Here is a 14,471-nt window from a genome sequence, read left to right as displayed (position 1 = left end):
AAAAACTTGTACACCATATCCGGATTTCGACAATTTATGTCTCTTCAGTGATGTTAGGAATCGAAACGGTATTTGGAAGGCCATATAATTTACCTCAATTTAGGATAGACGCTTGAATTTTGAAAGAGTCGAAATAGGATGAACGGATTATATAAACCCGAAGGCAAATATAATACAAGCCCAAACGAAAAAATATAAACAAGTCTAAATTGAAGACAACGTTTAAACCTATGATTGCGTTGGATAAAAACCGCAATTATTTATACGTGTGCATACAAAAAAAAATCTGGGTAGAAGGGTCTAAATACAGCACAAACAACATTTTACAAAAGACCAAAAAAGTGAAAAAGTATACTTTTACAAACCGCATTTGACTAACAGGTCGAACAACTGATGTTCTTAAACCCTGCTGACTGCCATCGGCGATTGCTCAATAAACGGATCACCAGATGTAACAAAATGGATCTTATTAATAATTTATTACCAATCAGAAAACAATAAACTTGCGGAAAAGATGGTGCAAAAATTTGTACACCATATCCGGATTTCACAATTAATGTCTCTTCAGTGATATTAGGAATCGAAACGATATTTGGAAGGCCATATAATTTACCTCAATATATTATATATACATATGAGTGTATGGTTTTTGTTTCAGTTTGTCACAAACATGTTTTAATTTGTTTATATGACAATAAAGATTATTATTAATACTGCAATATGCCAACACAAAAGTGCTGACTATTGGGTTGGTGATATACACGGGACCAGCAGTGACATCGACCCAGTGGTTATAAAACAAATCATCGAATATTTAATTTTGTACGTCGGGCTGTGCATTTCGTAATTAAGATATCAATAAAGGGTAGACAGTTTCTGCTTGAATGGTGTTATCATACACTAAGGACTTCCTTGACCTAATGAAAGCGGCATATGTTTTGGTGATTATAAGTATTGATTTTATAACCAATCAGTGAGTAACATTTAAACCACTGTGTAATCATATTCATTCATGATGGTTTGTTTAGAGAACAAACGCTTCTGCAAACGGCTACTGAAATAGAGTCCCCAAATCGTTCGCTATGTTCGTTTGATTTAATAAAGTTTTAATTGGCTTTTATACTGATATCTCTTTTTAATTGGAATTAGTTTAAAAACTGACTTTTGACTTTTTCAAATCATTATCCACAATGACAGGGGTTTGTTTGAACGTACTTCTTGAACCAATAAAGTGTGACTGTTCATGAACACTTTTCAGCAACATATTCGGTAATATTAAAATGTCGATTTGATATATGTATATATGATACGATACAAAGTAAACATTGTGTGCTTTCTCCATCATAGATATAAAACTAACGACGATTTTATATACTGTTGTTGGTAGCCTTAAATGTAAGACAAAATGAAGAATAAAGTGATTCGGACGCATGAAATTTATGAAGTGTTGTTTTAATTTTTTAATTTAGCAGTCACACTTTTAGATGTCTTATGATTCTTTTATCTCTCTTTGAGTTATCACTGATACTTTGCCAATAATAATAATAGATCATGATCACTATTTCTCTGTGTTTGATTTTATTTAATAATTGCGGACTATTTCAAGAATAATTTGTAACATTGTTGATTTGATTCTAAAGGCTATTTCATATGTTTCAATGTTGTAAATATTCGCACAATAAAATTAGTGTCGATCGAAAATCTCAAATTTTAGTAATATTATGTTTAATTGAAAATTAGTTCATATATGTATTATATCGCAATAAGGGATAGAAATTATTCATTATACTGTTATTTCATACGGTGTAAAGCTTTTTTATTTTCATCTACAATGAAAATCATGAACGTGACTGTATACGTCTAATCGATAGTAGTATTAGTGCATCATTAATGAGAATTATATTTAATTGTTCACTATTGAATCATCACAACATAAGGTTAAATACGAGACACAATGGATAAGTGTAGTTTGTTAAAAAAAAACTACATTCTTCCTCGCTCAGACATCGGACTCATTTTTTGTTTTAGCAGTTAACGATTAGCCATACTTAATTCGAACACAGATACCGTGAAGTAGGGTGACTCAGCTGTTTATTTTATAGAATTCCACATGTGGCACATGTGGAGCAGGATCTGTTTACTCTTCCAGAGCACGTGAGATCACCCCCATTTTTTGGTGGGGTTCGTGTTGCTCAGTCTTTAGTTTTCAATGTCGTGTTTTGTGTACTATTGTTTGCTTGTTGGTCTTTTTCTTTTAGCCATGGTGTTGTCAGTTTGTTTTCTACTTTGAATGAGTTTGAATGTCCGTTTGGTATCTTTCGCCTCTCTTTTCCAAAGATCCGATAGATTTCAAACAAAAACACTATCAAATTCACTCCTCATGTGAACTTCACCCTTTTGACGCATATCCCACAAACATTTGATCATATAAATAGTTTTCATAAGTTTTTTTTTTCATGTAAGAAATGACGTATACGTTTTTAATTCTCGAGTTAATTTTGTATTTGTTTTTGCGTCTAAACTATTTTCCAGAATTTAGTAGTCTTAACTTGCGTTAGGCGTTAAAATGATCTCTTCGTTTATATGATTTTTCTGATAGTATTGTTCTTTTTACGTGTATTGAACATTTGCAAATTGATTGCTGGAAGTAAACGATGAATGCAATCATCTTTTCTATTCAACAGGCTACAGGTTACATGATCTTGATATAACCGTTGGACCACGCCTTGATTATATGTCGATGTGTGCGCATTACACCGGACCCGGAAATGATGGAAAACATCTGGTATTTCAGTGCAAAGGGTGGTATATAGAAAGTCGTTTTGTCAAAATGACCATCACCAACGTCCGGGAATATTTACAGTTAGCAGAGGTTAAAGTTTTCGGTTATCCTACACTTAGATAAATTGACACAAACAACATGAAATTGTTCAAGTGTATTATGAGTTTTATTTTTATATTCGTCTTTAAATATGTTGATTAGATTTTTAACCTCCAAAATTGTGAAGACAATTTATCTAAGTAAATTTAAAGACAGACATGTAAAGATTTTGTTGTAAATGACGAAGCGTCTACCATCGCAAAGGAGAACATATAATGCTATTATAAAAGATTTAAATAAGCCTTTGTCAGTTTTGTTATTTTATTGCTATCAATTATTAATTGATGCCAACACCTCATAAATAACAAATAATTTCTTGTATTCACTTTAATATCAGAAGGAATGGAAAATCTTAATGCTTGCATGGTCTTTTATCTATTTCCCTCCAGGTTCTGTCGATTATTACAGTTTTGATTTTGTTATGAACATATGAAATCATTATATCTTCAAACCACATGCTTTTTTTGCAATTTTTCATTTGTATTACGTAATATTTTTAAACATTTTTTTTTATTCAAGTGTTTTAATCGATTAAAAAAAATGTTTTCAAGGATCTGACAAATAGTCATCAACATACCCAGATGTTTATATTTACGTCTACTTGAGACTAATCATTGACACTCGAATGTAACTAGAGTTGGAAAGCCAAATCATCTCCAAAGTTGAAGAGCATTCAGGACTTAACCTAAAAAGACCACCGTAACTTTTAAGTTTTAAACCTCCGTCTATCGAACGAGGCTTAATATTTAACGATCTTTAAATGTAAAGAATATGACGAATTGCAATGACTTTTATGACAGCAGATGAATGCGTACTACTTGACTGGTGATATCGTCATGGGGAAAACGTTTATCAGTGGTTTCGAGCCAGTGGTTGTTAAAACTCACCAACAACACACAACTTGTGCGAGAGTACACAATATATGCGTTTAATAATTCATAGGCACTCGTATCTTAACGAGTGTAAAACAAAACCAATAACGAAGTAAGAGACCACTGAAGAAAACAAATTCAATAAATAGGCTAACATTTAATGAACAGTAAATTTACAGAAAAAAAACAATGAAATAGTTAGTCGACTCCTTATTGCATTTTTAATTTGTTTTTTAGTTTTCTCGCGGAACGTAAAGTGACAAAAGAAAACTGTAAATCCCAAAAAATTATCACCTAGACAAGATCTACGACTAAGTTAGCATTTCCCTCAACCAAGACATATTTTAAATACAAGTCTCCCAACCTCACCACTCAAATAACCTGTTATTTTTTAGTGCAAGTTTTGTCCTAATGAAGGTAATCTGTTAGCTGTTGTGCTGTTGTCATTTTTTGTATTCTTGTGCTTCAATGTTTCGTATGTGCTTTGTCTATATGGCATTTTGTTTTTCTTAGTTGACATATTTGTTTGTTTCATAGTGATTGAGATTATAACACAATGTTGACTGCTGTACCCCTATCTTTGACATTTTTATCTATTATGTCTGATTGTTATGTTCTCACATTGTTGTCAATATAATGGAATTTTATGGGACTGTGATACAAGTGAGATATTTAGTTAGTTTTAAAACCAGGCTTAATCCACCATTTTCTACATAAGAAAATGCCTGTACCACGTCAGGATTATGACAGTTGTTTTCCATTCGTTTGATGTGTTTGAGCTTTTCATTTTGCTAATTGTTAAGAGACTTTCCGTTTTGAATTTTCCTTGGAGTTCGGTATTTTTGTTGTTTTACTTTTTAGCATTTGTTTCTACTCGAGTGGTTATGCATATCATATCTTTTTGTGCGTATTTGATGACCAAGAAACAGCATACCGCTTAGCATTGAAAGATACGTTTATGTTCATTTTTTTAGGAATCAAAGTGTTTTTGTAAAATTTCATAACATGTCTCGAGTCATTCCCCACAATCCCAAGAACATTGTTAAGGGTGTTTGCTCCTCTTGTTTTGAATTTTTGCCAGATATTCAGAATCCTCTGGTTTTATCTATGTAATGCCTTTTAACATTTTGCCGGCTTACCCCTACTTTTCTTTTCATAAATTTATTACATGTAGTTTAAAAAGTCATATTTGAAAATCTTATGAAATCATTGTTATTTATTCATAGTTTTTAAAGAATACAGGTACCAATGTTAAATGTATGAAACATCTAGAGAGAAGCATTTCCCGCCAAATTTTCAATGGCTTATATCTCGAAAACAAGCACACGGACCCTTCATTTGTTTCTGCTTTTTTAGTTCCTTTATTTATATATTATCAATGTATAACAGTCTTTTAAAACGCTTGTTATTTTGATACAGAGTAGCGAACATCCCTAAGAAGCCAATCACATTGAATGTATGACAATAGACCATTTTCATATCACCGACTTTTGACTCTGGATTATACAATTTTTCTACAGGTTACCCTCTATGTGGTAGGACATCCTGGTACTCGGTCAGGTAAGTGCAATAAAAAGGAAATAAAATCAGACATATAATCGGTGCAATTTGGGGGAAAAGTTTACTGTTTTCTGATAATTTTGTCGTGTATAGAAAATATAAAACAAAACATGTCCCCAAAAAATTGTATCGATTGTTAGCTTGGTTCTACTTCTATAAGTTGCTCATACTTGACCGAGTACCAGGATGTCATACCACAGAGTAGGTAACCTGTCGAAAAAATATAAACTCCTGAGTGAAAAGTCGGTAATATGAAAATAGTCCATTGTCTAACTATTTCTACTTTTGATCTTTTATCCTTAATAATAAAAATTATGATCCCTACGTGTGGTGCTTAGTAGAGTCAAACTTGTCCATTTTCACAATCAAATTTCAACAACGTATGAGTTAAGTAACCATATCAACCACTCGAGAGAATTTTGAGACATATTCTTATTACATGAATAGATAACGCAGACAAAAACATGAGAATGTGAATATGTAATAACTCTTGTTCGAGAAACACGTATCGTGCACAAGTGTAATTGTGCCATGCGTTTGCTTGACATTGGTCGGTTCCGCTGCTGTAAGAGTTATAATCCATGAGGCTACTATTCGCCATGTGTAAAAAGTAAAATAACAAAAATACCGGACTCCGAGGAAAATTCAAAACGGATAGTTCATAATCAAATGGCAACATCAAAAGCTCAAACACATCAAACGAATGGATAACAACTGTCATATTACTGACTTGGTACAGGCATTTTGCTTCGATAAACGGAGGCTCTTAATAATGTACAATTATGTGTCGAGTGCCAAATTTGTATTTCTGATAACATGGTTTTACTTAGAAAAATCCAAATGCTTCAGAAAACTGTTAAACTAGAGACTTGTTCGTTTTAAGCCCATATGACCGGAATATTTTATCTTGAAACTAACATCGAAATCTTTGAAAAATAAATCAAAATGAACAATTGAAATGTTATCAGTACGGTAAACCAGCTGGATAGCGCATTTTTTTGTATAGTATTTTAGACAATTCATTTCAAGATTAATATATCGGTCTTCACGCTTTGATTGATTACAATTCACTCAGTATTGTTAAGCAGTTGGTCAAATTAGTACTAGACCTTTTAAATAAACATTTGCATAACTCTTACATAACATGTTGAACCTCAAATTTGTTTATTTATTAAACCATTAAAGTCTGTCTGATTTATTATCCAATGTCGCTAATTGTTCTCAATTTAACATTAGAATTGCATTTTTTGTATTTCAGATTATATTGTCCAGCTTATATTTCACTTCAACTGTAATACCTTTCCATTTATTTGATAAATTGTGCATCAACTGACTTTTTATGCAATCCATATTGTAATAATTTTAACATTATATTTTTAATTGTTGGACACTATTGATTTTTCTTTCCAACTTTTCTTGGAAATGTTAAATTGTGTTGATAAAAATGTAATTTATCTGTAGCCAAATGTTACAGACTAGAGAAATCTGAAACAAAATCAATAAAAAAATCAGAATTGTTGTTTAATCCTGTTCTGTCATTTCAACGTAGCGCATGATGAATCTGTTGGTTTGGTTAATAGTGGCCTTTAATCTGGGTTTATGTTTAAATACACCTATCAGTAAGTTTGTTTATTGTTATTTCAAATATTATCGAAGAAATCCGTTTTATTAAATTCATACATCTGTATTGAGAATGGAATTTCATAAATTATGTAATTGGCACAATTAGAGATATTCCAAGAACAACGTGTCGGTTGCACTCAACTGCGATTATACATGTAAACATTGATAATGCTTGAATAGAAAATTTCCGTATCAACTTATTTATTGTTAAATGAAAGAAAGTAACATGACGCCGAGAGCCTCGTGATAATATATTCAAACAATCAGAATACTTTCTTCCTTACTTAAAATTTTAGACATATAAGTAAAGGACGTCCTGTAAAACAAATGCCAACACACTTGTTCTCTTGCTTCGGTTGCTTGTAAAATACCATTTAATCCCTGCCTCAGAACAGATTTTAGACAACTTAATAGTACTAACTAGTAGTGTACTTATTCATAACATCATGTAAACAGATTTCTCCAAAAGTCCGCATTATATGAAGCAGATGTCTGCTCATTTAAGATATAATATTCAATTATTCTACGTAAGTCATGTGATTGAGCACAACCGAGATTTTAGGAAATGGTGTTGAATAGTTTTCAACTTCAAATCTCTTTTAAGAAAAAAGCAGAATTAGTATTTGAGTAAAATACATCAACTTTCTTTTTACCATATTGTTACGGCCAGAAATAACCTTTAAATTGTAGCCAAAAAAAGACACAAATCAATAATAAAATTTAACAAGATTTATTATACACAAGTTACCAGGAAGTATTACACAAAAAGAAATGTCAATTTAACTGTCAAAATATATGTCCAATCTTTTTGTCTTTTCTTTATCCGGAAATCTTTTCGGGAATCCAAACAGAATATTACGTCCAATAGGTCACAATCTAGTATGATGTTGTTCGTAAATAAAAGTGTCAATCCAATTGAGAGAACTTCTGAGAATATTAATGTCTATTGATGTCTATATCTGAAAGTTTAACTTTAGTGTCTGTATATACATAGTTGTCACGGAAATCTCTAGAACACTGTAGAAAGGAAATGTAAGAAGTTTAAATTACGCATCTTTTATTATGATCATTCTGGAATCGTTATGTAAGTCAAATAGAAAGTTCTAATCATTCTATCAGTCTCTATGATTGTTGCAGTGATTTCAAAACTGCACAGTTATAAATTATTTTGTAAACATGTTATACATGTTATAAGGCCACAAAAAACAAATAAGGCCAACCAAGTAAACATGATAGTTACAATATCATAACACCTCCCCCTTAAAAAAAGTTTAAGTGTAACAAGAACTTTTCATGAACAATATATATAAAAATACATAGTATGTATACAGTGTTTAATAAGATCTAGATAAAGCATCTGCTAGTACATTATCTTTACCTTTAATATGTTTAACAATAACATAATATTCCTGTAACAATAAACTCCACCTAATCAACCTCTGGTTCTTGTTTCTCATTTTATGTACGGAGGTGAGAGGGTAATGATCAGTATAAACAAGAATAGGATGCATAGTGGGATTTAAATGTACATCAAAATGTTGAAGTGCAGACAACAGTGCAAAACACTCTTTTTCAATAGTTCAATACATTTTCTGATGTTTATCTAATTTCTTAGAAAAATATGAAATAGGTTTCTCAACATTATTATCTGTATCTTGATATAAAACAGCTCCAACTCCTACATCGCTTGCACCAACGGCAAGTTTGAATTGTTTTTCAAAGTTTGGAGAGATCAAAACTGGACTATTAATCAAAAGTGATTTGCTATTTTGAAAAGCATTTTGACAATTATTACTCCAGATGAATTTAGAATCTTTCCGTAAAAGATGGGTCAATGGTTAAACAACAGTAGCAAAATGTGAACAGAATTTCCTGTAAAATCCAAGCATGCCTGAATATCTCATAAGTTGTTTATTATTTGTAGGAGGAGGAAATTTGGTTATTGCATCCACTTTAGCCATAATAGGTTTCACTTGGCCTTGGCCAACTATATGCCCTAAATAATCAACAGTGGCCTGGCAAATTCAATTTTACCAAGATTAACAGTCAAATTTGATTGTGACAATCTATCAAATGTATTATATAAATGTGTCCTTCCAGCTATCACTACATACAATAAGATCATCAATATAAGCATAACAGCAGTCTAAATCTTTTATAACATTATTGATCATTCTTTGAAATGTAGCTGGAGCACTTTTCATACCAAACGGCATGACAGTTTACTGAAATAAGCCGTCTGGTGTTACAAAAGCTGATATTTCTCGAGCTCTCTTTGTCAATGGTACTTGCCAGTAACCTTTCAATAAATCAAATTTGCTCACAAATTTTGCTTGTCTATGGAATCGGATAGAAATTAGATTTTGAAACTGAATTTACTTTTCTGAAATAAGTCACGAAACGAAAGGTTTTATCTGGTTTGGGCCCAAGGAGCCAAGGAGAGCTCCACTCACTGTTACTCGGATCAATAATATCATTGTCAAGCATATATTTAATTTCTTGTCTCATAAATTCAAGTTTTAGTGGATTGAGCCGGTAAGGATGTTGTTTAATTGGAGAAGCATCACCTACATCGACATCATTACAAATAGCAGTGGTTTTGTTTGGCACATCTGGGAAAAGATTTTTAAAAGAAAATACCAAAGTTTTCAATTTTTCTCTACGATCAAAAGTCAGATGTGCAAGTTTGGAGTCTAAATTTAACAAAATTTCTGAATTTTTCAATCTAACTGTTTGTTCAATAGTCTTAGAATCTAAAGGTGGTTTATATCTGGTTTGTCATGATTATTCTCAAATTTAACCATGGCTAAAGTGGCAACTGGTTAGCTCTCCCCTTCATTAGTACGCTCAAAATATGGTTTTAACATTTTAATGTGACACACTCTATTTTGTTTACGCCGACCTGGTGTTTTTACAATATAATTCGAATCATTGATTGTTTTCTCTATGGTATAAGGACCACACTGTTTATCCTGTAATGGATGTCCAGGGACTGGCAAAAATACAAGTACCTTATCACCAGGCTCAAACACTCTGTCCCTGGCATCTTTATCATACCATATTTTAATCTTATTCTGAACAGTTTTTAAATTGTTCTGAGCAATATGTAATCAAACTGGTGTTCTTGCAAATCCTCTTTTTGTTGTTTTTTTGCCGTCGCCCTAGTAACAACACAAGCTGGATACAGTTCAGCATCATCTTCCGGTGATTTAACATCCACACCAGTTTCATTGGTAACAATTGGTTCAGCAACCACTTTGTTCCTAGCTAGATCATTTCCTAGCAATAATGAAACACCCTCAACAGGGAGATTAGAACGAGCACCCAATTTCTGGTACGGCCAGAAATAACCTTCTGAGCAATTTGACAAGCAGTATACAATTTTTCTTTAAATCTAGATACATAGTCTGGAAGATTCAAGTCAGTGTGTTCAGTAAGCCATTTTTCCTTAACCAATTTTAAAGGTCCCCTGACAGTATGACCCAACACCAACTCAAAGGGACTTAAACCAAAGGATTCTTGAACAGCCTCTCGGATAGCAACGGGGTTACCAATTCTTTCCATAGTAGTTACAGATTTTTACTGGTGCAATGTGTTATATCATATTTATCTTCTTTTCCTTAGTCATGACTTACCACCGATTCGAGCTGTCATTCGATAATTTTTAAACGACTAGCTCTAGAAACCCCAATCTTTTTGGAGCATCTACGTTAACAACCTAATTTGCTTTTTAAATGGAAATTGCGTTACTTTAGCGATATTCCCTTTGGTCTAGAGTTTCACTTTATACGGCATTTAGTTTTTTATAAATACTTAAGGTCAAGACAAATGTGGTAAACTGTTTAAAATTGCTTTACTAGTCTGTGGAAGTAACACTATTCACATGCGATTCCTGCAATTCTTCTTGTCAATTGCAATTACTGTGAAGTTCAAAGTTATGTTGAAATAAAAATAGGAAGTTTTCATTTCGTATACGAATAGTTTTTAAAATTAACACGCTAGTTGTGAGAAAAGTTTAGAAACATGATGTATAAATATTTTGTACAATTTATTTTTTAGAAAAATCAAGTTTCATTGGTGGTCCAATGATGGACCGAGGGTACTGTAAGTATATTTTACGAAAAAAAATATGATTTCTTTGATTCAATGTTCTAAAAATGTATTTTACAATGGGGATAACTCAGATAAGAGTAAATTTTCATATTTTGTTATGTATCTAGGACAATTATAACATGACTTTTTTTTTCTAAAAGCACATTATAAGAGATATTTCAATAACCTATTTTAATATAGTATCGTTTTGTTTTTCGTTCTTTCGCACAAATGTGCTGTTTTCAATTATAGTTCTGCGGTCCGTTCTTTTTGTTATAAAATGGAAAGCTACTTGTTGGCAAAGTATTTACCAACTTTTTAGTAAAAACGTTTTTACAAAAATTATTACATATTGCCATATAATATATATACTATACTTTCAATTTGTTAAACATTAGTTACAGCAAGGCAGTAACATGTAAGCTATTCTTATATTGTCAACCGATTAATCTTTGTTGGTTGATATTTGTCTTTCGGGAATGCCCTCTGGGTTTATATTTATCTCCATTAATTTTTTTTTGTAAATGCCTATTCAAAAAGAGGTTAAAAGTTTGAAATAAAACAAGCGGAAGGCATAGCAAAGCTTATTGATTATTTGACAACTAAAATATATGTATTAAGTAAAATGTTAATGATGTATATTCACGTAATCACAAATAACAGTATATATATGTAACAGGGGTAGACAGGCGATGCAGATCTTATAAAGGAGTGTGTATAGAAGTTGACAATCCTTGTGAAGGGAAAGTTATTACAGGATATGGACTATGCCATGGTCGCCATATAAAGAAATGCTGTGCCTACTTTTGATAGGTTGTATATTAGCAACTAAATATTTGAACTTACACTGATTTAGAATATGTTACTATATCTTCAGTTCCACTAATTACAAATTTGCTGGATTAGAAATTAAATTACTGTATAGTGGAAATAAAAAAATACGGGATTTGAATTATTTTGTTCATAGTTAACCGCCCAACTGGTCACGCGATGGCTAATCAATGTCCTCAATTAAGGGAGCCAGGGTTGAAACTCGTATGTTTAATCTGTGATTATAGTAAAGGCATTTCCTTTTTTCTGAGCGAAATAAAAGGATTTTGGTGTAAGAGCAAAAACAGGACAGCTCTCGAAATTAAGCGACAGGACAAGGTAAAAGGTCTTCCTGTGGACTTTTCTTTTTCAGTTACACTGTGTAACAAGCTAAATATGCTGTGGTTGGTCATTTACAAAGCTAGATACAGGTTAACAATATTTAATATTACGATATTATACTCTTAAAATATTTAATTATGCATTTAATATTTTGCCCTGAACATGCTGAAGGTTAAATGCATATTAAACACTAAAGTATAAACTGCAATGCTTTTACGTATTTATGTTCGACCTTTTGCCCGAAGTCATACTTGACGAAACTCTATACAGAAATATCAAACAATAAATAATAGTGTTAACATGAATGGTAATTTTTCCTTTGATTTTCGAGTGAGTTAACTTTTGTTATTTTTTTAGGAGTGCGTTAACTGAATGAATATTTAGTTAATGCACTCTCCAATCCCGCCTTTGGTCGCTTCTCGTTGAAATAACAAAGAATGGGAGGGGCTTAAACCAGTGCTCTAACTTCCATCTCAGAAGTTGTTAATGCACAGTCTGGCTCCGCCTCCTTAGAGTAGTAAATAATGATAAGAATAAAACAAAAAGTTAATAATTTAAAAATAAAATGACAAAACATTTTCCTACTGTCATTTAATTGGTTGGATACCTGTTTTTATAGTGTCAGAATTAATGTTAACAAAATATTTGTCACTGGATGTTCAGTAATTTTCTCCTTTTATAAAGGTTTATATCCGTGAATTGAGCATGCTTCAAGTATTTGTACCTTGACCTTAAACACAATCAACAACCAATCAATTAACCGATCTTTTCCAAGTTGTTGGGTTTTTGGGAATGGAAGAATAGTATTATCTTCATAGTTGGTATTAAAAAAAAAGTTTCCTACTATCACAACGTTAAAACTCATTTGAAACTACACGTTCTATTCGGGTTTGAAGGCAGTTAAACACGAATAAAACTTTGCATCAACACGCTCCGATACTTTCGAGCAGAATGATTCATATTTGGTCAGCAGCCCGACAGTGATGTGTTGCAACTTATGAATCCTTTCTGGACCTTTTAGACAAATATTTCCTGTTTGCTGTTTCTTTGACATTTTCTATATGTTGAATGATCTCTTATGTTTTCGTCATACAAGGTTACAGAACGAAATGACTTCATATTTCGTCGGCAGCCCGACAGTGACAAGTTTTTAAATCTATTAGACAATTTCTTACTATGTGTCGATACTTTCAACATTTTCAAATATTTGAAAGAACCTTTTTCGTGCCACTTTTACTCGGTACTACTGAACAGAGTTAATTCATATTTAGACCACAGCTTTGCTGATATTAGAGCTCTACATAAAATTCAGACACACCTTTCTTGTTTTTTTATCTTTGATTTACGAGTGATGGCATAGCACAAAGCGTTCAGTGTTGCTATCATATAAATACTGTAACTGCGACAACAGTTCAAATCTAAATCTGATGTGTGCTTCTTTGTAACACGCTTGAACGTTATTGGTTTTATATATATCTTACTTGAAGTTCCCTATTATGGAAATCTAAACACAAATCATTATATTTCACAATAAAGAATAATAAGAACATTTGATATCGTTTAAGTTAAATTCTAAATCATTAAAAAACTTCTTAATCTATCTTTTTATTTCAGACACAAGGTTAGATCTTTAAAATGAGAAAGAAAGGACGGAACTTGATCGATGGTTTTACAGTTAAAAATTTACCACATTAAAACTAATTTCTTATATATCTGAATATTGTATTTGCCTACGATTCTCTTTGTAATTGCCTATTCGAGATCACACTATTTTCCACTATTTCTTATGATATTGTTTTTGTACAATTATATTTAATCATTCTTATTCCCCTATAAATTGAAGACCTATGTTTAGAAAACTGAATAATCTCTTTATAGACTGCATAGTTCAATATTCCAGCATTTAGCTCCTTTTACCAACTTTTAATGGGTCTCCTTAATTGTTGGTATAAAATCATCTAAAAGTTGCAAATGTATGACTCACAATGGATTAAGACGCACGCGAGTTTGGAATATGAGATACTTAATTAATTCATTCCTGCTGAACATAGCAGCAAATAATTCATGTACTTCTTTTAAACTGAATTTTACTGCACGTATTGCTGTGTGTTTGGCTAGAGGTATAAGGAGAGGGTTGAGATCTCACAAAACATGTTTAACCCCGCCGCATTTTTGCGCTTTTCTCAAGTCAGGAACCTCTGCCCTTTGTTAGTCTTGTATTTTGTTTTTAAATTTCATTTATATGTTTCGGAGTTTAGTGTGACGTCCATTTTTTCTGAACTAGTATACAT

At 32.0% G+C, this 14,471-nt stretch overlaps 1 long non-coding RNA gene across 1 annotated transcript; it reads left to right on the top strand.

The window, feature by feature from the left end:
• Positions 1–6,833: 6,833 nt before the first annotated feature.
• Positions 6,834–13,890, top strand: LOC127712133 (uncharacterized). Its single transcript, XR_007986956.1, has 4 exons — positions 6,834–6,932; positions 10,996–11,040; positions 11,708–11,841; positions 13,795–13,890. It is a non-coding gene; the product is annotated as an uncharacterized LOC127712133 (long non-coding RNA).
• Positions 13,891–14,471: the final 581 nt, after the last annotated feature.

Source organism: Mytilus californianus, unplaced genomic scaffold, assembly GCF_021869535.1.
Source record: "Mytilus californianus isolate M0D057914Y unplaced genomic scaffold, xbMytCali1.0.p SCAF_8, whole genome shotgun sequence".
In the NCBI taxonomy this organism is placed as follows: Eukaryota; Metazoa; Mollusca; class Bivalvia; order Mytilida; family Mytilidae; genus Mytilus; species Mytilus californianus.
This window is presented reverse-complemented; position numbering and strand designations above follow the sequence as displayed.